This window comes from Lissotriton vulgaris, chromosome 8 (genome assembly GCF_964263255.1).
Source record: "Lissotriton vulgaris chromosome 8, aLisVul1.2, whole genome shotgun sequence".
NCBI lineage: Eukaryota > Metazoa > Chordata > Amphibia > Caudata > Salamandridae > Lissotriton > Lissotriton vulgaris.
In genome coordinates this window covers 1466951165-1466975849 of record NC_141696.1, presented here as the reverse complement: position 1 = coordinate 1466975849, position 24685 = coordinate 1466951165, and the positions used below count along the sequence as shown (strand labels likewise).

Sequence of the window (24685 nt, the reverse complement as noted above, 5' to 3'; positions counted from 1 at the left end):
CCTTGACTAGCAGTAATTTGTTTTTCATCATTACTGGGGTACAATGTCAGTAGTATGAGCGCCAGATAGTGTATATTTAGTGTCCTGGTACAATAGGTGATGCTAACGCATAGTTTTGCGGAGGACTGGACAATCTTCTGAATCTTCTTCATCAGATGTATGTGTTGTCACAGCTGATGGTGTAATCAGTGGTGCAGTCGACATAGGAGGCATAGACACATCAGGGACTGCAGATGTTGGCGGGATTGTACCTGCATCATGTTCCATGCCCATCAGGTAATGCATAAATGCACAGAGCATGACTTGGTGGTTTTCCAGCACTGCTGTAACATCCCGTTGGTAGGCAGCCAAGTTGGTTAGGTATGCATCCTGTTTTCTTTAAGTATGTCCTGAATTTCCCTCAGCCTGTTGGCAACTTCAAGGCTGGCACTTGTGTTGGGCATTTGTCTGTGCCTCTGCTGCATGACTTCAGATATGTCATTCATGGCCTGAAACAAAGTACGTGGTGGTGCATTGTTGCTGCTACTAGTTTCCGCGCTGCCACTATTGGATGTTAGGCAACGGAGCACTCCCTCTAGTTTGCCTGCCATGCTCTCTCACCCTTTACGCACTTCCTTTGCCAACTGACCCTGTACATCAACAACACGTTGTTCAAAAGAATTTAGCGTGTTCGGCAAGTGGTGAGGCTGAGATGTTGTGGGAGGTGGCGTAGGAGTGCTTCCATGTTGGGCAAGCGGAGATCCCACTGTGCTGCTTTGCGTTCTTGTGCGGGGAGAGGGAGTTTGTATTGATTCTAACAGGTCCTGGAGGAGGCCTGTGTCCACACTTGGTACACTGTCACCGCCCTCATCATCGGATTCAAACATAGGTTCCTGATCATGAGTAGGTGTACCATGCCCTGAAATGAAAAAAGATGTAGGTTTATGATCATGTCTGACATATGGTCTACAGATGCACAATTTTGAGTCATCTACACTTTTTGACTTTGTTGTGTGTCAACATGTCAAAGTTAAAGCTACACATCATCACTCATGTTACCTAAAATGACATGGCATGATTCATTTGATGGATTCAAAATGTTTTTCCAATCACATGGCACATGGCCAGACAGTGCTTGCACACTTGCAACATTCAACTTGAGTGCATGTCCTGATGTCTGTTTTGTTGGTGTATATTGAGGATACATTCCAGCACAGTAGCAAGTCCAAGTGGCATTATGCACTCTATATGTGTGCAACAGGTATCAGGCCACAATTACTGATGATTTGGGAAATGGATTTCTTACCATCTCACATCATCCCACCTGTCATAGACATCACGGCTGTGTTGTTTGTGTGTGACCCATTTCCTGTGTCTTCATGCTAATGATGTTATATTAGGATAATACAGATTGCTCCTGGTATGTTGCTCAACCTACACCCAGCTCCCCCTGTGTGCCCCTGTTTCCCCCAGCTGCCGAGTACACACTGGCAGGTGTGCAGAACCACCATATAAGTGTCCCATTAGTGGCCTCTATGCAACTATTTTTCACCCTGTTTGCACACCATTTTGGTTTCAGTGCCACTGTTCCACCACCCCATGCACACTTGCTGCTCCCGCCTACCAGCAGCTCCTCCCTCCCACATCCCCATATGTGCCTAACTTTGCTCGACTGTGCAACTTGCGCACCAGAGGCACACCTTAAGCAAGCCAGTCTGCAGCCATCTGCGCCTGGACCATGCCCAGCGCCAGGACCACTTGTGGCCACTAACACCACTACACCAGACTCCAGTACTATGCCTGTACCCTCCATGCACTCAATGCCGGCCAATACCACACTTGCTTCCAGGCCACCACAATAACATACACACAGGACCCTTCTCCTGCCGCACATGCAGCTTCACATGCAACTGAGCCACCAAACCCCCAAGGAGTGGACCCAGCCACTTCCAATGCATTATCCACAACACCCACTCCACACGAAAACAGCCCATGTGGCTCTGGGATATGCTTGACACCTCTGCCCCAGATGTGTGATTATTAAACGTGACCTGGTGGAACTACTCCTCTGCGATCAACATCACCATAGACATCCCAGACAGCTACAAGTTCAACCGCAGGGATTGCTGTGACTGATTTGGTGGATGAATCACCATCGACCACAAGTCCACCCTCAAGGTCGGCACACATGCAGACAACACCATCAACACCGCCAACCACCTGCACATAAACATCCACACCGACACCCAACACCACCCTCAGAGGACCCTCGTCTACAGCACCCCGGCCCTGTGCTCAGTTCTGCAGCTCCATCGATGACCTCGCCAGCACCCACACACTCACCTCCACGCACTACATCATCCTGTGGGACCTGACCTTACACCTCAAGGACAACAACGACAACAACTCCACCATACTGATCAACGACCTCACCAGACCCGGCTGCAGACAACTCGGGACCGAACCCACGTTGCCAGCCACAAGCTGGACCCCGTCTTCTCAACAGGCACCCACGTCACCTCCAACCACACCACTGAACTGCACTCAACCGACCACCGCAGCATCAATTTGACCTTCAATTAATCAACCACACACCACCGCAGACAACTGCTGCCTCACCAATGCTGGGTAAAAGTAAACGTAGACCAGCTGGTCACACCCCTCAGCCAGAGCCCAAACTACAACCCCACCAACCCAGTCGCCAGTGCCAAAAAACTCTGACAGTGCATGTAGGACTGCACCAACACCTTTGCCCCACTCACATTACCCTCCAACAGCCACGCCTGCAGCAGAGCCACCCGGTTCACTGACTACCTCCAGTCCTACCAACGCGCATGCCGGAAGATGGAGTAAACATGGCTCCACAGACACACACCGCACAACCACACAGTCCACAAGGACGCCACGTGTATACATCACCACCTCAACAGATTGGCAAAGAGCTCCTCCTTCCGAGCCTGGCTGGATACCAATGCACACGACTGCAATGAGATCTTCAGCATTGTTATTGAACAGAGAAACCCATGCGGAAACGTTAACAACATTCCACCCTCACAAGAAGTGTGCGACTCACTGTCCATCTTCTCCCAGCGCACGTTTGATGACATCGATGACAGCTTCAACACCACAACCACCCCAACTATGCCAGACTCCACGTCCCCGGCGAGGACCACCAGCACCAACCGCAGCACCTCCTGGTACTACGTCAACAAGGACGCAACACACACCAGCAGTACCATCACCACACCACTTATTGTACGAAGCAGAGGAAGCGATCATACCAAAACTACACAAGTTCATCTACATCTTCTCCAATGCAGCAACATTCCATGAAATATGGAAGCAAGCCACAAGCAATGCCCTCCTCAAGAGGCACAAGGCACACCCCAAGGCCCTCGAGGACTCACGGCCCATCTCCCTGCTCACGTTCCCAACGAAGGTCATCTAGGTAATCATCGACATGCAATTGGGCCGTGAGCTGGCAGACCCCAACATGTTTGACCCGTCCCAGTCCGGATTTATACGTACATACAGCAGTAAGACAGTCCACATGTCCGGCACAGACAACATCATGCGCCAACTAGCCAGCACCAAGAAAGCAGCCCTCTTCCTCCTGGACCGGTCAACCGCCTTTGACACGGTATGCCATCACACTCTGAAGACACACCTCCGAGAATCATGATTCCAATTGAAGGCCCTAGACTGGACCACGTCCTTACTCTCCGGCAGAACCCAGAGCGCCCAGAGTGTCTGAAACCCATCCATCATATCGGATGCCATCAACATCATCTGCGGCGTACCCCAGGGGTCATCCCTCAGCCCAACACTGTTCAACATGTACATGTCCCCCTCGCACAAGTGAGCTGCCATCACAACCTCTACATCATCTCCTACACCAACAAGACCCAGCTCATCCGCTCCATCACCAGGGACCCACACACACCCTGAACAAACCTCCATGAGGGAATGAAGTCCCTCACCAACTGGATGAGGAGCAGCAACTGAAACTGTACTTGGACTTGACAGAGGTCCTCATCCTCGGACACACACCCTGAGCCTGGGACGACTCCTGGTGGGCAACCACACTGGGAACAGCAACAACACCCACTAACCATGCACGCAACTTACAATACATCCAGTACTCCTCCCTCTCCATGTCTGAGCAGGACAAGGCCATCTCCTCCTCCTGCTACAACAGCCTCCGCATGCTATGCAGGATCTACAAGTGGATCCCCACCCCAGACAAAAATAACTGTGACACAGGCCCTAAGCAGCAGCAGACTGGACTACCGCAACGCACTGTACGCAGGATTCCCAGACAAACACCTACAACGACTGCAACGCATCCAATACACTTACGGCTCATTGATTGTCAACGTCCCCCACCACAGCAACATCATCCCCCGAATGTGAGACGTACACTGGTTCCCCATCAGCAAGTGGATCAGCTTCAAGCTCCAGACCCAGGCACACAATGCACTCCAGTAGGCCGGACCAGCCTACCTGTACAGCAGACTCAGCTTCTACATCCCCACACGCCAGGTCCGCTCCACCAGCCTCCCCCTCACCACTGTCCACCGCATCCTATGACCAACCTCCAGCAGCAGATCCTTGTCCTACCTCGCCGCCAAGACCTTGCACACCCTCCCAGCCCACCTACGGCAGACCCAGGACCTACTCGTATTCAGAAGACTCATCAAGACCTGTCTCTTTGAGCGCTAGCGGCAGCCCCTTCCCATCAGAGTGGGAGATCCAACATGTGTTTTTACATGCTGAAGGAGTTGTTCCAAGGACACAGACTTCTGTATTCTCTGATTTTGTTTTCATGCAGCTGTGGTTCATGCAGACTGCGACGTAATGCATTCCTCAATGTATTTCAAGTCTTTGGTTGGTTTAGTCTTAGGTGTGAGAGAGTATGAGCTGTCTGTCATCAGCAATTGATACAATGTTGAGGCTGTGTTTGGTTTCAAATGGCGCTGAGGCAGCCCTGTTGATGTTGACAAGGGTCAGACACATTGATGGTTCCTCTTCCATTCAGCATTGGAATTACGTGATTTTAAAGACGAAGGTTGTCAGTCTGATCCTTGGACCTCTTGCTGGGGTACAATGTCAGTAGTAAGAATGTAAGAATTGGCTTTTGTAGTTTGGTTTGCCCTGTTCCCATCATGCACTGGGACAGGAACAGACTAATTTGCATACAGCCAGGTTCTGAAACTGGGATGGTGCAGTGAGCTAAAAAACGGTGTTGGATCTAGCCCTGATCTCTTGACTGGGTGAGAGCTTTCTGCTTAATTCAGAGACTCTGTCCCTCACCACCCCTTGTTGTAAATATTTTTGTCCACCCTAAGCGTGGAAGGGTATTCTCAGATGTGAGACCCTTGCTCATTGCACCATCAGGATTCAAGCAAACCGGGCCGAAGACGGCTGTAATGCCAGAAACCGGTCCCCGGGAGCTTGTTTCCTTCCCAGTGTAAGAATTGGCTTTTGTAGTTTGGTTTGCCCTGTTCCCATCATGCACTGGGACAGGAACAGACTAATTTGCATACAGCCAGGTTCTGAAACTGGGATGGTGCAGTGAGCTAAAAAACGGTGTTGGATCTAGCCCTGATCTCTTGACTGGGTGAGAGCTTTCTGCTTAATTCAGAGACTCTGTCCCTCACCACCCCTTGTTGTAAATATTTTTGTCCACCCTAAGCGTGGAAGGGTATTCTCAGATGTGAGACCCTTGCTCATTGCACCATCAGGATTCAAGCAAACCGGGCCGAAGACGGCTGTAATGCCAGAAACCGGTCCCCGGGAGCTTGTTTCCTTCCCAGTGTAAGAATTGGCTTTTGTAGTTTGGTTTGCCCTGTTCCCATCATGCACTGGGACAGGAACAGACTAATTTGCATACAGCCAGGTTCTGAAACTGGGATGGTGCAGTGAGCTAAAAAACGGTGTTGGATCTAGCCCTGATCTCTTGACTGGGTGAGAGCTTTCTGCTTAATTCAGAGACTCTGTCCCTCACCACCCCTTGTTGTAAATATTTTTGTCCACCCTAAGCGTGGAAGGGTATTCTCAGATGTGAGACCCTTGCTCATTGCACCATCAGGATTCAAGCAAACCGGGCCGAAGACGGCTGTAATGCCAGAAACCGGTCCCCGGGAGCTTGTTTCCTTCCCAGTGTAAGAATTGGCTTTTGTAGTTTGGTTTGCCCTGTTCCCATCATGCACTGGGACAGGAACAGACTAATTTGCATACAGCCAGGTTCTGAAACTGGGATGGTGCAGTGAGCTAAAAAACGGTGTTGGATCTAGCCCTGATCTCTTGACTGGGTGAGAGCTTTCTGCTTAATTCAGAGACTCTGTCCCTCACCACCCCTTGTTGTAAATATTTTTGTCCACCCTAAGCGTGGAAGGGTATTCTCAGATGTGAGACCCTTGCTCATTGCACCATCAGGATTCAAGCAAACCGGGCCGAAGACGGCTGTAATGCCAGAAACCGGTCCCCGGGAGCTTGTTTCCTTCCCAGTGTAAGAATTGGCTTTTGTAGTTTGGTTTGCCCTGTTCCCATCATGCACTGGGACAGGAACAGACTAATTTGCATACAGCCAGGTTCTGAAACTGGGATGGTGCAGTGAGCTAAAAAACGGTGTTGGATCTAGCCCTGATCTCTTGACTGGGTGAGAGCTTTCTGCTTAATTCAGAGACTCTGTCCCTCACCACCCCTTGTTGTAAATATTTTTGTCCACCCTAAGCGTGGAAGGGTATTCTCAGATGTGAGACCCTTGCTCATTGCACCATCAGGATTCAAGCAAACCGGGCCGAAGACGGCTGTAATGCCAGAAACCGGTCCCCGGGAGCTTGTTTCCTTCCCAGTGTAAGAATTGGCTTTTGTAGTTTGGTTTGCCCTGTTCCCATCATGCACTGGGACAGGAACAGACTAATTTGCATACAGCCAGGTTCTGAAACTGGGATGGTGCAGTGAGCTAAAAAACGGTGTTGGATCTAGCCCTGATCTCTTGACTGGGTGAGAGCTTTCTGCTTAATTCAGAGACTCTGTCCCTCACCACCCCTTGTTGTAAATATTTTTGTCCACCCTAAGCGTGGAAGGGTATTCTCAGATGTGAGACCCTTGCTCATTGCACCATCAGGATTCAAGCAAACCGGGCCGAAGACGGCTGTAATGCCAGAAACCGGTCCCCGGGAGCTTGTTTCCTTCCCAGTGTAAGAATTGGCTTTTGTAGTTTGGTTTGCCCTGTTCCCATCATGCACTGGGACAGGAACAGACTAATTTGCATACAGCCAGGTTCTGAAACTGGGATGGTGCAGTGAGCTAAAAAACGGTGTTGGATCTAGCCCTGATCTCTTGACTGGGTGAGAGCTTTCTGCTTAATTCAGAGACTCTGTCCCTCACCACCCCTTGTTGTAAATATTTTTGTCCACCCTAAGCGTGGAAGGGTATTCTCAGATGTGAGACCCTTGCTCATTGCACCATCAGGATTCAAGCAAACCGGGCCGAAGACGGCTGTAATGCCAGAAACCGGTCCCCGGGAGCTTGTTTCCTTCCCAGTGTAAGAATTGGCTTTTGTAGTTTGGTTTGCCCTGTTCCCATCATGCACTGGGACAGGAACAGACTAATTTGCATACAGCCAGGTTCTGAAACTGGGATGGTGCAGTGAGCTAAAAAACGGTGTTGGATCTAGCCCTGATCTCTTGACTGGGTGAGAGCTTTCTGCTTAATTCAGAGACTCTGTCCCTCACCACCCCTTGTTGTAAATATTTTTGTCCACCCTAAGCGTGGAAGGGTATTCTCAGATGTGAGACCCTTGCTCATTGCACCATCAGGATTCAAGCAAACCGGGCCGAAGACGGCTGTAATGCCAGAAACCGGTCCCCGGGAGCTTGTTTCCTTCCCAGTGTAAGAATTGGCTTTTGTAGTTTGGTTTGCCCTGTTCCCATCATGCACTGGGACAGGAACAGACTAATTTGCATACAGCCAGGTTCTGAAACTGGGATGGTGCAGTGAGCTAAAAAACTGTGTTGGATCTAGCCCTGATCTCTTGACTGGGTGAGAGCTTTCTGCTTAATTCAGAGACTCTGTCCCTCACCACCCCTTGTTGTAAATATTTTTGTCCACCCTAAGCGTGGAAGGGTATTCTCAGATGTGAGACCCTTGCTCATTGCACCATCAGGATTCAAGCAAACCGGGCCGAAGACGGCTGTAATGCCAGAAACCGGTCCCCGGGAGCTTGTTTCCTTCCCAGTGTAAGAATTGGCTTTTGTAGTTTGGTTTGCCCTGTTCCCATCATGCACTGGGACAGGAACAGACTAATTTGCATACAGCCAGGTTCTGAAACTGGGATGGTGCAGTGAGCTAAAAAACGGTGTTGGATCTAGCCCTGATCTCTTGACTGGGTGAGAGCTTTCTGCTTAATTCAGAGACTCTGTCCCTCACCACCCCTTGTTGTAAATATTTTTGTCCACCCTAAGCGTGGAAGGGTATTCTCAGATGTGAGACCCTTGCTCATTGCACCATCAGGATTCAAGCAAACCGGGGCGAAGACGGCTGTAATGCCAGAAACCGGTCCCCGGGAGCTTGTTTCCTTCCCAGTGTAAGAATTGGCTTTTGTAGTTTGGTTTGCCCTGTTCCCATCATGCACTGGGACAGGAACAGACTAATTTGCATACAGCCAGGTTCTGAAACTGGGATGGTGCAGTGAGCTAAAAAACGGTGTTGGATCTAGCCCTGATCTCTTGACTGGGTGAGAGCTTTCTGCTTAATTCAGAGACTCTGTCCCTCACCACCCCTTGTTGTAAATATTTTTGTCCACCCTAAGCGTGGAAGGGTATTCTCAGATGTGAGACCCTTGCTCATTGCACCATCAGGATTCAAGCAAACCGGGCCGAAGACGGCTGTAATGCCAGAAACCGGTCCCCGGGAGCTTGTTTCCTTCCCAGTGTAAGAATTGGCTTTTGTAGTTTGGTTTGCCCTGTTCCCATCATGCACTGGGACAGGAACAGACTAATTTGCATACAGCCAGGTTCTGAAACTGGGATGGTGCAGTGAGCTAAAAAACGGTGTTGGATCTAGCCCTGATCTCTTGACTGGGTGAGAGCTTTCTGCTTAATTCAGAGACTCTGTCCCTCACCACCCCTTGTTGTAAATATATGAGTGACCCAGCAGGTGACTACAGCAGGCCCTAAGTCTCGCAACTCTTTGGCGGTGACTACACCGGTTAACACAGCTGCCCCGACCTTGCCTAACACTGAAGGGAAAGAAACCCCAGCTAGTAAACCTCTGGTCCCTAGTAAAACCCCCTTACAAGGTAAACAGATTTATGTAAACATACCCCCGGAGTCTGCCCCATATATGGCAATCCTGACAGGTGTTCCATTAATCCCGGAGAATAAATATGAGAAAAGCGAGGACCTCTTAAACAAAACAAAATTCTGGCTAAATACCAATAGGCCTTTAACCGAGGACACTGCTACGAAAATCTTAAGTGTATGGAGGGTTCCCTGGGTTGGGCCAAGTAAAAAAGACCTGGAGGGTGATTGCATCCTGATTAATTTCAGAGACAACTGGGTTAAGGATATCATTTGCAGTAAGGCGAGGTTTGGTAGGGTGGGGGATATTAAGTGTGTGGGTCTTGAATATTTCTATCCCAACCTCTACCAGACTACCCCAAACCGAAATCCCTATCATCGTGGTTATAGTACAAATGGCAAACAGCACATGGGCTGGGCACACAACATGAATATGAATCAAGGCCCGCAAAATTATTATACCCCTTGGCATGAGACAGCTCGCTTTATGGGGCCACCAAGTATGGGCCCTTTCACACAAGTCCCTTATAGCCTACGAAGACCAAGGTTTCAGGGCGCAGATTATCCTGGTTGGTTCCCAAATAATAACAATAATATCCCACTGAGGAATCGCTTTGACCCTTTAATGGGTATGGATGGGGTAGATTGACTACCATCCGGGACTGAAGGCATTGCACCAAGTATCTTGAATGTGGGAAAGAATGAAGACTTAGGGACACGCATCAATGATGATTCAGTGTTGGTGACTCTTGAATGTGACAATGCGAATACTGGACCTCCTCAGCCAGGGACTCCTGTCACGCCTGTGGGAAACATCTCCATCTCCATGGGCTATGAGAGGAATAGGTCATTATTGCTTGAACAAAGCACCTCCGCCACAAGAGATGCTTTGGGAAGCATCCATGGAATACAAGGGCCATCATCACCATCATTATTATTATCCTTACTATCCTGGAACATTTCCGGATTAGCGAGTAGACTGGAAGATGAGGCATGGCTGGTCTTTGTGGAAGCTCATGGAATCCTGTGTTTACAGGAGACGTGGTCTAGGACCACTTGTGACATCGAGGGTTTTCAGTCATTTACTGTTCCGGCTGTTCCATCTACATCGGGGAGGGCAAAAGGTGGAATAATGACAGCATTGTCTACAAAACTACAGGAATTGAAAACCTCGAAATTGGTGGAGACAAACTGGTACCAAGGGCTGTTATTAGAACATCTCTACCCAGATCCCGTTCTATTAATTAATTGGTATTATAACATTTTCAACGACCATGACATCTCAATAATCCAAAGTTTGGAGGATGCATTGGGTAAAGCACGCAACAGGCACCCTACATCGTCTCTCATTTGGGTCAGCGACTTCAACTGTACTTTGTGCAGTTTTGGAGGCTCAAATGTGTGTGGACTAGAGGACTTGAATGCCCAGCCTCTGACCCACTTTAGACATACACCTCAGGGGGATGCTTTGAATAATATTATTATCACAAATGATTTGTGTATAGTAGACCCCTGGTCTGCCCCAGATACCCAGCATATACCAACCTTTCAGGGTACAAGGGGGGAGATGAGCACAATTGATTTTGTTTTGGTATCTAGTACCTTTTTCAAGTATGTTGATAAGTTGGAGGTGGTGGCAAATCCTGCAAGTGATCATAACCCCTTAATGCTGTCATTGTGTGTGCCAACAAAAGAATCACCAAGGATTTGGGAACAGCCAATTAAGTACAATAAGAATCAGGGTGTCACATTGAAATGGGGGAAGGTAAATGTGACAAAACTTGAGGAAGACATTGTTGTTAATTGTGAAACGGAAATAGAATTATGTCTAGCCCCAGGATCTGACCCCCATCAGGTTATTGAAAGCTTCGAGAAGTTGTGTGGTCATGCAGCAAAGCACCTTAGAAAACCCAAGGGGAAGGGAGGCCAAAGGGCCTTTAGATGGTTTGACTCTGTGTGTTCTGCTACACACCGATCGTTAAAACTAGCCCTGCGCCAAAAGCCAAGAAACAAAGAGCTTGTAAGGACTAGCAGAAAGGCTTACAGGGATGCTATTGCAAAAAGAAAGCAAGACTTAAAAGTCAGTGCTTGGGATGATCTCGAAAAGGCTGCAGAACTAAAAGATAGTAGACTCTTTTGGGAGGTCATAAATCGTCCTCTCTTCAAGAGCGACAATAAAGAATCTATAGTTGTGCAGGTTACCGCTGATCAATGGGTTCAACATTTTACTAAGATTTTTAACCCCAATTCTATCTCAATAATGGCAAGCACCGAAGGGACAGGGGACCGGGTGGCACCTCCCTCGGCTTTGACCCTCAGCTCTTCACTTACACTGATTGAGATTGAGGAAGCCTTAGGGAAAGGAGCATCACTAAAAGCCCCAGGCCCAGATGCTGTCCCCCTGGACCTTTTTAAGTCCAATGTCAGTCTGTGGGCACCCATCTTACTGAATGTGTTCAAGGCTGTTGTGGTTGGGCGTATTCCTGGTACATGGAAGGAGGCAACTGTAGTGCCGATTTTTAAGAAGGGCAATAGGTCTGACCCACGCTGCTACCGCCCGATTTCCTTAATAGATGCCTCATGTAAGATTCTGGTTAGGGTAATCCTGGCGAGATTAGAAAGTTGGGCAGATTCCACAGGTTTCATAGTTAACTCTCAGTATGGTTTTAGACGTGGAAAGGGGACAAACGAGCAGTGCCTTAATTTGGCACTAATTTTAGGCAAGTACATGAAGGCAAAAAAATCCTCTGTCCATCTTGCCTTCATGGACTTGACGAGTGCTTTTGACACTGTTTGCAGACATAAGTTGTGGCGGATGATGGATGATATGGGCTTTGAGGAACCTTTAGTCACATTGCTTCGCAGGTTACATGAAGTAACAACTGTATCTATTAGATTTGGTTCTGGAGGGGAAATAACAAAACCAATACCTTCAACTGAAGGTGTGCGTCAAGGGTGCATCCTGGCGCCTTTTCTTTTTCTGGTTTACACAAATGGATTAGAACAGTACCTATTAAACCAGGGTTGTGACTTCCCAAAAATCAATGGTAAAAGTATTCCCATGCTTTCTTATGCGGATGATACTGTCCTCATGACATTGACAGGAAATAGCATGCAAGTGTGTCTAGATGCTTTCAATACATTCATGCTTGATCTTGACCTAAAGGTGAATTTTGAGAAATTTTTTGTGATGTCTTGTGGCCCTAAAGGGTCAAACATTAGGAAATTTGTGGTCAACAATTGCATAATTGGAAAAGTGGGAAACTTTAACTACCTTGGTAATCTGTTTGACAGCAAACTAAGTTGGACACCGGTCATGAAGGTTCGAGCCCAGAACATGACAAGGGCGATAGAGGGTATTTTTCATTTCTGTAGTAAACTAGGGCAAAAACATATTATGCACCTCAGAACCCTTTACACCTCAAAATGTTTATCAGTAGCCACTTATGGGGCAGGGGTGTGGGGGACCAAAATACCATCCGTAATCCAGGTGGTGGAAAATAAGTTTATAAAAAGGGTCCTATCAATTCCTAAAGGTTCCTCAAATATTTTCTGCCACAAAGAAATCGGTATGGCCTGTGTTTCTGATATAATTCGCTTGTCCCCTCTACTGTTATGGGGTAAAATTTGGAAATCTGACGACCTGCAACTTACCAAAGACATTATTACCGATTGCATGGCTTTAGAAAACTCAAAACAGATTCCCTGGTTGTCTTATGTCTATAATATGTTGAAAAAGATTGGACTGGGGTCATATTATGACAATCCGGAAAGAATTGAGGGAAACTATAAGGCGGAGATAAAAGCAAGGTATTGGGAAACACTGAACCCACCGCCCATAGTCAATGTTACTGACAATGCTATTGCCTATGCCTGTAAATCCCAACCTCAGTTTTATTTAACTTTTACTGTTAATGGCGATTCCTTCTAACAAGGTTTAGGCTGGAGATTCTGCACTTTTTGCTTGCATTCCCGAAACAAGGGGGTTGGTGTGAGAGGCTGCCCCCTTGCCCTTGTAATAATAGGGATAGACAAAGCACTTTACATCTGGTTCTTTTTTGCTCCCTATATAAGGAGCCAAGACTCCGGTTTATCAAACCAATCCTGAAGAGGAGGCAACCTTGCACTTATGAGGAAGGGTACGAATATCTGTCATCATTATCCTCCAAAGAAATCTGCTGTTCCATGTTAAATTTTATTAGAATCTCACTAAAGATTAGGAAGACTTATGGGTAGTATTACATGTATAGAATTTTTCCTGTTGAAATTCATGTTTTGTATATTCTTTTATGGTTATTATATGGTAGGCGCCTTGACACCTTCGGGTTTAGTTTGCGCGATACAAGTTGCTTAATAAATAAATAAATACAATTATTATTATGTCTTTCTAATGTCTTTCTTAAAATTTTGGAAAAATCGTGCTTTTTAAATCAGAACCTTTTAATCCTATGAGGCATGATGAATTGTATGTTCAATACTTTTATGATTCATTTTATGTATCGAATAAAGTTTTTGAAACGAAAACGAAACGAGTGACCCAGTTAAGCGTTGTTCCTTGGAATCCTGCTTCATGTAGTGTAGCAAATCTGTGTGGTCTTACAGCCTTATTCATGAAGGCTAAATCGGCTCGCAAAGGGCCGGATTCTGAGAATCCTGCCCTTTGCAAGTGCGATTTTTGCTTTTGGGATTCAGCATCCCAAAAGCAAAAATCGCTAATTGCTATGTCGCAAATGTGCGAGGAAATGACATTTAAGGAATCTCTATTTGAGATTCCTTAAATGCTATTCAACATCCTATTTCAATTTGCGATTTCAATATTTCTAGGCGCAATTTACCGCGAGGTCAGACCTCGCGGTAAATTGCGAAAACTCAGAAAAATGCATTTAAATGCATTTTTCTGAGTTGCATGTTACACACACACATGTCCTTTGGACATGTGTGTGTGCAACACCTGTGTCACAGATCATTTGAGGGGTGCTACAGGGTGTCCTGTGGACACCCCTGGCACCCTTCAAATCGCAATCTTATTTGCGATTAGCTAATTGCTAATCGCAAATAAGGAATACTCCCCATTCATTCCTATGGGCCTTTTGGCCCATAGGAATGAATGGCGAGTTATTCCTTATTTGCGATTAGCAATTTGCTAATCGCAAATAAGGAATCAGTAGGAATCGCATTTTATTATGCGATTCCTACATGATTACCGTTTTGCGAGTCCTTAATAGCGAATCGCTATGATTCGCTATTAGGGGCTCGCAAAACGGCCCCTTCATGAATAAGGCTGTTAGTCTGTGTCAGAGCACACTCACGGCTCTTGGTCCCGGAGGGTGCGGATGTCACCTGTGGCTGTGAATAGAGTGATCTTGGTGCTGTTGTTGATGTGATGAGGACAGGGCTGTAGTGATCCCACAGGTGGCCGTATCTCATGTTGGAGGGGGTGCATTGAGCTGTGACTGGTGTCCCGGTGGGGATGGTAGTATGGCTGTTGTGTTGGGAGAGGGTTGCGTGGTGCTGCCTGTGGCATCTCATGTGTACGGCAAAGTTGTAGTGAAATTTTTTACTTTATGGTGAACTTTGTTGGACACTTATCACAGGGCTGTAGTGCCAGGGTGATGTCTGTAGCTTTGCTGCATAGGTTGTTTTATTCATGCAGGACCTTGACGAGTTTGCAGGACTTTTCATCATCTTAGACTATTTTTTTGTGGTAGTCCTTCATTGCGTCCATGTATGTGTTTTACATTTCAGATGTCTTGGTGTTTATACAGTTCTTACCAAGGTATCTGCTGGTGCCTCTTGCTTCTTAGAGATCAGTGCTCTGAGTGATGAGTGACTGATGTGATCATGCTATGTGTCATCATGGCATGGGAGGGTGGGTAGGGGACATCTAAGATGAGGTGGGTCATGTGCATATTGGCAAGATGGCTCAGGTGCCACCCATGATGACCAGAGCAGTAATACCCACTTCCATGTTTGGTATGCAGGCTGCATTTCAGCCTCCATGGCAAACATGGCCGACACTCCAGCATGTGGCTGCATGACTTATCCCATTTCCTATTACCAGTCACACCAGCACTTCACAGCGTTGTGATTGACTCAGAGTAGTGAGCCTGGCTGCCTAATTCCTTTTACAAGACACAAAGGCAGGGTTGCATAGGCTCCAGAGAAATGGGACACAGCTTTGAGGTCAGACTTCCCTCAATATGTGCCCGATTCACAGAACAAACTTAAGACTCAATCCTAAACTTACTACTATTTTGGTGTTGACAGAATGCACTTACTACTTTTGGCATTCACAGAATGAACTTAGTACTTTTGGTATTCACAGAAGTTAGGATTTTGTCTTAAGTCTGTCTTAAGTCTGTCTTAAGAAAAACTGAAGACAAAATCCTAACTTCTGTGAATACCAAAAGTAGTAAGTTCATTCTGTGAATGCCAAAATTAGTAAATGCATTCTGTGAATACCAAAATAGTAGTAAGTTTAGGATTGAGTATTAAGTTCATTCTGTGAATTGGCCACTATATGTTTTGCAGCACCCACTCACACACACATCCCTGCACCCATAAGACATTCATTGTTATTTCCTGCATTTGTTAACTCACAGCTGTCCCCCCCCCCAATTGCCAATGTTTGCCACTGTGCCCCCATGCAGAGCAGGTGTACCACTCTTGTGCCAAAAGGCACATACATATTACCAAAACATGCCATGTCATCACATGCCATTGAATTAATTTTTAATACTAGGCATGTTGCAACTGTAAAGTAGGTGTTGCACAGCGGAGACTTCAATTACACTCTTAAAAGTTCAGTGAGTACATGGCCAAACTATCCTTGTCACCACACACCCAGACCTCAAGCATGAAATTCCTTTATGAACAACCACGACACACACAATGGAGTCAGATTAGTGAGTAATGCACACACCATTTTTCATTGGCAAAACAAATATACACAGCATTTGTTAATATTCTCAACATTTCACCCCCTATTTCTCATGATGTACATCTATACAAATAATAGTTCAGCCGTATGTCACCCCATGACACAACCAAATGTTATTATTTGACACATAAATGCACATTTTAGATATTTTTCAGATTTGTCACAATTTATTTGTTTTTCATACTGACACACATTACCACATGAAGTACTTACATCACAACATAATTGGGGTCACAATGAGGTATTTTGAGATGATATTTTGGTACACATGCATTGCATTGTTGACATTGTGCAGCATACATTGTAATGGTCATCGCAAAAGACTACGGCAACCATAGTCTACGCTGTTTGCATTTGACTGGCTCAGGTCCACACTGTGAACCAAGGTTTATTCCTCTTGGACACTGCAACAATACAATGTCAGCAACCTCCTCACCTTCAACCATGTACGCCACCTCACCTGCCAGGACGTAACTCTGCTACAGACATCACCATCACTGTCACTGACAACTTCTGTGTCACCTGCATGTGGCAGCACGACAATCATGGAAGAGGCTTTGTAAACCCATGCACTGGTACACTCAGAATGAGCAGGCCCTCTAATGTGCCATGGTTGACCATGTACTACGACAACTACATTATCGTGACCAGGCCCATGGCCATACTCAGCAGCACACTCATGTGCAGGACACCCAGGCCATGTGCCTCATTCTCCAACACCATTGTTGACCTCATTGAACCCCAGTGTGTGACATCCATAGACAGCATCCCTCTCGATGACCTCCAGTTCCACCGCGATTCACAAAAGGGGGTGGTGATGAACAGAGTGTCTGAATTGAGCAGACCACTCTTACCCAGTCCAAAGATCAGGGCTTGATCCATCACCATTATTTATCTCACTGCCCCATCCCAGCTCAGAACCTGGCTATATGCAAATCAGTCTGTCCCTGGCCCAGTGCATCATGGGAACAGGGCAGACTAAACTACCAAGCCAATTCTTCACCAGAAAGGAGACAAGCTACCGGGGACCGGTTTCTGCCATTTCAGCCGTCTTCGGCCCGGCTTGCTTGAATCCTGATGGAGCAGTGAGAAAGGGACTCATGTCTGAGTATACCCTGCCACACCTATAGTGGCCAAAATCGATTCACAAAAGGGGGTGGTGATGAACAGAGTGTCTGAATTGAGCAGACCACTCTTACCCAGTCCAAAGATCAGGGCTTGATCCATCACCGTTATTTATCTCACTGCCCCATCCCAGCTCAGAACCTGGCTATATGCAAATCAGTCTGTCCCTGGCCCAGTGCATCATGGGAACAGGGCAGACTAAACTACCAAGCCAATTCTTCACCAGAAAGGAGACAAGCTACCGGGGACCGGTTTCTTGCATTTCAGCCGTCTTCGGCCCGGCTTGCTTGAATCCTGATGGAGCAGTGAGAAAGGGACTCATGTCTGAGTATACCCTGCCACACCTATAGTGGCCAAAATCGATTCACAAAAGGGGGTGGTGATGAACAGAGTGTCTGAATTGAGCAGACCACTCTTACCCAGTCCAAAGATCAGGGCTTGATCCATCACCGTTATTTATCTCACTGCCCCATCCCAGCTCAGAACCTGGCTATATGCAAATCAGTCTGTCCCTGGCCCAGTGCATCCTGGGAACAGGGCAGACTAAACTACCAAGCCAATTCTTCACCAGAAAGGAGACAAGCTACCGGGGACCGGTTTCTGGCATTTCAGCCGTCTTCGGCCCGGCTTGCTTGAATCCTGATGGAGCAGTGAGAAAGGGACTCATGTCTGAGTATACCCTGCCACACCTATAGTGGCCAAAATCGATTCACAAAAGGGGGTGGTGATGAACAGAGTGTCTGAATTGAGCAGACCTCTCTTACCCAGTCCAAAGATCAGGGCTTGATCCATCACCGTTATTTATCTCACTGCCCCATCCCAGCTCAGAACCTGGCTATATGCAAATCAGTCTGTCCCTGGCCCAGTGCATCATGGGAACAGGGCAGACTAAACTACCAAGCCAATTCTTCACCAGAAAGGAGACAAGCTACCGGGGACCGGTTTCTGGCATTTCAGCCGTCTTCGGCCCGGCTTGCTTGAATCCTGATGGAGCAGTGAGAAAGGGACTCATGTCTGAGTATACCCTGCCACACCTATAGTGGCCAAAATCGATTCACAAAAGGGGGTGGTGATGAACAGAGTGTCTGAATTGAGCAGACCACTCTTACCCAGTCCAAAGATCAGGGCTTGATCCATCAGTTCCACCTCAGCAGGTTAAGTTACCTGACCAACAACACCTCCAGGGTAACTTCACTGACATCAGACACAAGCATCAAGGGACCTGAACATACCACTGAACAGGACACGGTTAAGTACCTGTACTACAGCTGTAGGTACTTCTGATTCAGGTCTGACTTCATTCTCTCCTGGCACTACCATCATTGAATGCATGACATATGTGACTTGACCAGCAATCACCACCACCATCCTTGCACCCTCTTGCAGCTGGAGCAAGGGCAGTGCATGACATCTCATCCACTCCTTGTGCAAATACAGTCCACCAATGCTTAAATACTTGTGACACTACAGCACACAAATAGCACTGTTAGGTTCTCTAATGACACCATCATTTCTGCACCCCTCATGAATGTACTTGCATCCCTACTTTCCCCCTGCCTCATGGCAGCCATGTATGTGGGCAGTGCCATTTAATCGTCTGCCACTATGCATTGCTGGAGTTGCGGCATGGTTGTGCATACACTGACATTATGATTTGTAATGGATCAGTCATTACTTGAATCATGGAGCAATGTCCAGTGGGTACTGTACATCCATGCTATTGCAAGGGGGGACATGGTGAGAAGTGTTGCCTCACTGTCTTCTTGCAGCAACAATTTTCATGGTTGTGCCATAGGAATGCACACAATATTGTTGTTGTTGCACATTTGTAGAGTGTATCTTTGTCACAGGGCAACCCTGTAACCTTGTTTGCAGCGCTGTCCAGTACCAGTCCCATGCATATATGTTGTGCCACGAATTGTCACCTTCCTTAGGGACATGTATGTTGTGGCTTTACATTCCGGGAGCTATTGTGCATTTGCATGAGTTTGCTTGTTTCTCTCATGTCTGTGACAGCCTTGCTAATCTTGCAAGGTGCAGTTAGTTAACTTGTTAGCATTATTTGGATACGTAACGCCTACTTTGCATGTCATTGCCATAGTTTTGTTGGGACATGCAATGCCATTGACATACAAGTTGCTATCACTCCTGAGCATTTGCTCTCATCTGTATGCTACAGCTTGATAATGTGATTTAACATTCTTGGCACTTAAGCTACACAAACAGTGCTGAAGACTCGCTGATGATCCATTTGTATAATTAACTATGGTGCATATTTGCTGGATGTTTAGCAGCTGGACTGTGCCCCTTGCAATATAGGTGTGCTGCAGTGCATGCATTGGTACAGACCATGAATGGAGGCCTTCGGTGAGATGGTGCGCATTCCTGCAAACTATTGATGTTGGATGTTCTTTCACTGCAAGAACACCATTGGTACACTTATGTTTTTCTGGTTTTCCCATGGTCGTGACAACATGGATGTGCTGTATTCACTGTATGTCACTACATGTTGTTATTCATGTTATATACGTCATTCATCCAGCTGTAGCTGGTCAGTGCTTAAGTCATGCATTCATGTGAGGAGCATCATTCAAGTACAGCAAACCTTGGTGCAGGCCTCTCCCGGTGGCACTGCCTCACCCCTATACCTACCATGATGCAGGTGTGAGGTACTGACACAATTGCCAGATGCTAATGTATTTCCAAAATTTGGATGGATTGCACAGCACCACTACTGATATTTTTGTTTGGATGTGCAGACCCACCATGCATACGTTATGCATGATGCTTGTGTAATGTGGCACAGGGCTTCACATGCTGAGTAACATTCCTGAGTACTTTCCCTTACATATGCAGATGATGTGGCTGAAACCATCATGCACAAAGTAGTACAATGACAGATTTTGGGCCTGCATGGAGTGACTATCAGTAGGGTCTCTTTATTGGTGTCACCTGTCCTTCACAACGACATAGGTGCACAATGCTTGGCATGCGCTGACCCAGGCAAACTTGCACCATGTTGCAGGGGGTCCAGCGGTGCAGGGGATCAGTGTTTGTGTGCATGGAAGGGACACATTCCTGCATGATGCAGTCATCAAAAGATTTTTCCTCTTTCTATGTGTCCACTTGAATGCAACAGCTATATGTTGGGTATATCAGAGAGGGAACAGTTCGTATTTATTCAGGTTGTGCATGCCTTACACAGACCCTAAGGATGCATATCTTTGTGGCACAGCATAATAGTTACAGTTTGACTTTGCTATTGGACATTGTCAATTGGACATGGATGTTTCTGGGTAAACACCCAGCAACAGCCCTGCAATTGCGCTTTCTCACACTTTAATGTGGGAATGATGCAATGACATGATATGTTGTACTATGTAACATGGCTGTCTGTGGCCTATTATTGTGGGTGTGGTACATTGTGCCACCACTATATGATCAAAATAACATCCTGCCAGCACAGTGGTGGCAGTCCAGGTTATACAAGTGTTAAACTCGGTCTGTTGCAGGATGTTGTGTGATTGGTATTTCATGAGGGTAGTTGTATATTTGCACCTGCGTGTGGCACTTGTCAGGTGTAGCAGTGGGCTGGGACTTCACTTTTGAAATATGTTATTACTTTGACAGGGGTAGGTGTTTACCAAATGTGACATCTGCATGTCCCTGGTACAATACTTTTTCAAGACACTTCACAGTTCATGACATTGCATGACTTCTCTTTCCACAACACGTCAGTAATTGAGCCAGCCACCTTAGTTTATGCACTGCACAACATTACCTTCTTTGCACATTTCCCCTTGTAGGGACTTACCCTGTGTGTCTTGCGGTTCCTCATGCTCTGCACTGTCCTGTCCTGGAATTCCTACCACCAACTCGTCTGGGATGACCGCCGCAACCCGCTCCTCAAGGTCATCCAGCTCTTCCTGCTGTGATGGGCTGCCTCCTCCTGTCACTGTTGCTTCTTTGCATTTTTTTGCCATTTTTTCTTTTGTCCTGCGCTTTATGTCATTCCAGCGTTTCTTAATGTCAATGACTGTCCTCTTAGATTGGGCCACACAGTTGACCTTTGTCAATATGGACTGCCAAATGGCCTCTTTTTTTGATAATGGCAACTTGGAACTTGCAAAAAGCTGTCTCTGGTGGTCTGTCACCTCATTGATGAGTATGTCGCACTGAAATTAATTTTCCTTTTCCTCTTTCCATGTGTTTCTCCCTGTGTTTCAGGCTTGGCATCATGGCTGCCATGTGGAAGGTTCCCTTGACTGCTGCTGTGTCCTTCACGCTCCATGGTAGCAATTTTTTCGATTTGCGGGAGAATTAGGAGATGGATGCGTGTATTTTTAGCGTTTTCCGGAATCTGACGAAACGTGAAAGTGGCGCAGCGACGTGTACACTTGCGTCAGTACCGCGATTGTGACTTAGGGTGCTTTTCCAGCACTTGCGTGACTTTCCGGTGCGTCAGGACGGCAGCGTCTGCGTCGCTTTTTTCTGACTTTCGGCATCACTTGCCACATGATGCGCCATTGCATTAATCTGACGCATCCGCGTCGCAAAATTCTGACGCAGATCGTCGTATGGAATTGTGACGCATCCCTGCGCCTGCGCAAGGATGCGTCACTTTTCATAAATGAGGGCCATGATCTTTTACTTTCAGAGCTTTAAGCCAATCACTTAAGTCTTGTTCCGATGGTCCTACTGTGGTTTGTGTTAAATCTATCTTCTCTACACTTCTTTTGGGTATCGCAGCGTCAGATTCTGCTCCGGTTGGAAATTTATACGGCAAGCTCTGATTAAAAGTTAAATCAGGCGGTATTGTCTTACTTTTTGTAAGCTCTTTGAATCGTCAAAGTTGGTTCTTTTATTTTCTGATTTTCAAACACTGGATTACAGGACCTATTGTCACTGGGACTGTTACGGCTTCTATATTTTTAGTAAGTTCCTGTATCTTTTGGGTTAATTCATTTGTAGAACATATATATTCAGAAGTACTTGGATTTTCTTTAATTTGTCTTTCTACTCTTGCTACACTTCTTCGAATTTCATCATTTTGCTTAGGAGTACCAGTAAGTCTAGTTTCTATCACTGGTGTGTTTGAATCATATCTCATTACTAATCTTTCTGGAAGGTCTCTAAAAGTTGAAAATTGATTTGGGGTTTTATTAAATCTATCCTCTATTGGTGGATCATTTGGAGTAGTCCATATAGAACCTGGTTGATATGGTGGTGGTCTACCATTTAATATCTCTTCCAGCCATTGGTGTAACAAAACCTTAGGGGGCTCCCTGCAATGTACAGCAAGGGTGCTCCCTTATTCGATCGCTCTACTACCACACGCTTGTTTACAGTACCTCACCCTCATAACCTACCTCAAAGCTATGACAGGGTTTTCACTGATAAGAATGGCTTCAAGGCGATCAAAATGTTCTGCAGTCAGAAAGACATTAGGGTATATTAAAGCAGTTTTTGGTGAGATTAAGGGCAGTCATAGGACTAACAGCATTTCAAAGTTAGTAGTGACCAAAAGTGGTGCCTTTATGCTATTGAAAATTCCATTTGCAATGCACCAATGGACCATGTTACCAGTCATTTTAATCTCTCACTTTTCTCAATCAATCTTTCCCAGACAGCCTCTTATCTTTAGCCCTCATTCTTTCAACACTGTCTCTACTTTGAACAGTACACTCAATCTCTTACTCCTCCGGCACTGCTAGCCTACTCCAGCATATTTTGGCCTTCTTCCCACTAGCACTCCTGTCATTTACCTTTGTCACTCATATTTCTATCATTCCCAATTTCCATGCCCACCCCTTTCTGGTCTCTTATCTCTCCCAGTTCTCTTAATTCCACTTCTTTCCTCTGCTTTAATGCATTTCTTTGAGGTTCCTCTTCAAACACAAGCATATGTCCCTCATTTTCATGCTGCTGTCATGACCCTCCACACTTCCCCCTACTTGTTCTGACAACTTCTCCCTCTGGTCTATTTCTCCTGTGTTTTTTTGCACCTCAGTCTCCCATTAGGTCACTCTATCTCTTCCACTTTGCTGCTTACCTCCAACTCAGATTTTCTCATTCTCTAACCTATACCTCTAAATTCCCGCACTCACCTCTATCTTTGCCAATTTTATTGCCACACTAACACTTTTCCTCTCCCTTCTCATATTTACCTTAAACTTGCACACACCACATTCTCTAGTATCTATACCATCCCTCCATCTGACATTTAATTTTACCTTTGACCACTAATTATCTATCTTTAGTTAATCTCGTACTTTTGACTTTATTCTTCTCATTCTCTCACTATCACCTTTCACTCTACTCTGTCTTGCTACTGCATCCCCAGTTTGTGAACTACCTCCATCTTTACCCCTCTCGCATTTTTCCAAACTCATACCACACTTGTTTCCTTCACAGATACTTCTCTCATTCCCATGCACCTACTTGCTTCTTGTTTCTGTCTTACTTTTATTACTCCAAATATATCCTTTCAGCTCACTCAACTTCAGCTTCCCTTACTCCGTACTCTTATTACTTCCATATTTTACACTTGTGTCGCCTTTCCTTCACATTCCATAACTTCACTCATCTTGTAACATCCATGCAGATCGAGTCTAAACTACTTATCACTTTGCAATGTATATTGCTCTCCCTTTCGGATTTACCACCTACTCTTGCACAGTCTTTCGCTCATAGGCTCAGGCTCCTGCTCATGCTCTTTGCCATTGTTCAGCCTTTGGTCTTACTCTTTCTATTCTTTCTGCCCCTTACTTTTTTTCCTCCAACTTTTGTTCTTTTCCAGTCTCTTGCTTTCTCTGTGTATTTTTCTTACTTTCATTTTCCTTTCCGAATTCTTACTCATCTTGTATTTCGTAGTTATTACCCCCTTTCTTATATCCATTTTGCTTTCCTTTATCGTATGCTTTCTTTCTCATGTGTTACCCCATTCCTTTCATTCTCTTCCATACAGGTGTTTTCCATTCTTTTTCTTTTTTCTTCCTCTCACTTTTCATTTCCCCAATCATTTTCTCTCATTTTACCTCCACTTCATTGTTCCTTTTCCTTCACTATTCCTTCCCTTCTCTCTTCCTTCTTTATTTTGTTAGCATTTCTATGTCACCATTCTTGAGTCCTACCTCCTACACCCTAAATGTTGTCATATACTTCTCCTCATTGGGTTATTTATGGCACTATGCCTAAGTTTTATAGGATTATTTTTAAAACTTGCAATAGAATGCAATAGCCAAAGCCGCAATAGAGCAAACTTCTCACTCAAACAGGCACAGCATCAACAGGAGCAGTTCAAGTTTCTCACATTCACAAGAAGCTGTTCATA

The 24685-nt window shown here is 46.0% G+C and overlaps 1 pseudogene; it reads right to left on the bottom strand.

The window, feature by feature from the left end:
* Nucleotides 1–356: 356 nt before the first annotated feature.
* Nucleotides 357–23256, bottom strand: LOC147698935 (uncharacterized; annotated as a pseudogene).
* Between the last annotated feature and the right edge of the window lie 1429 nt (nucleotides 23257–24685).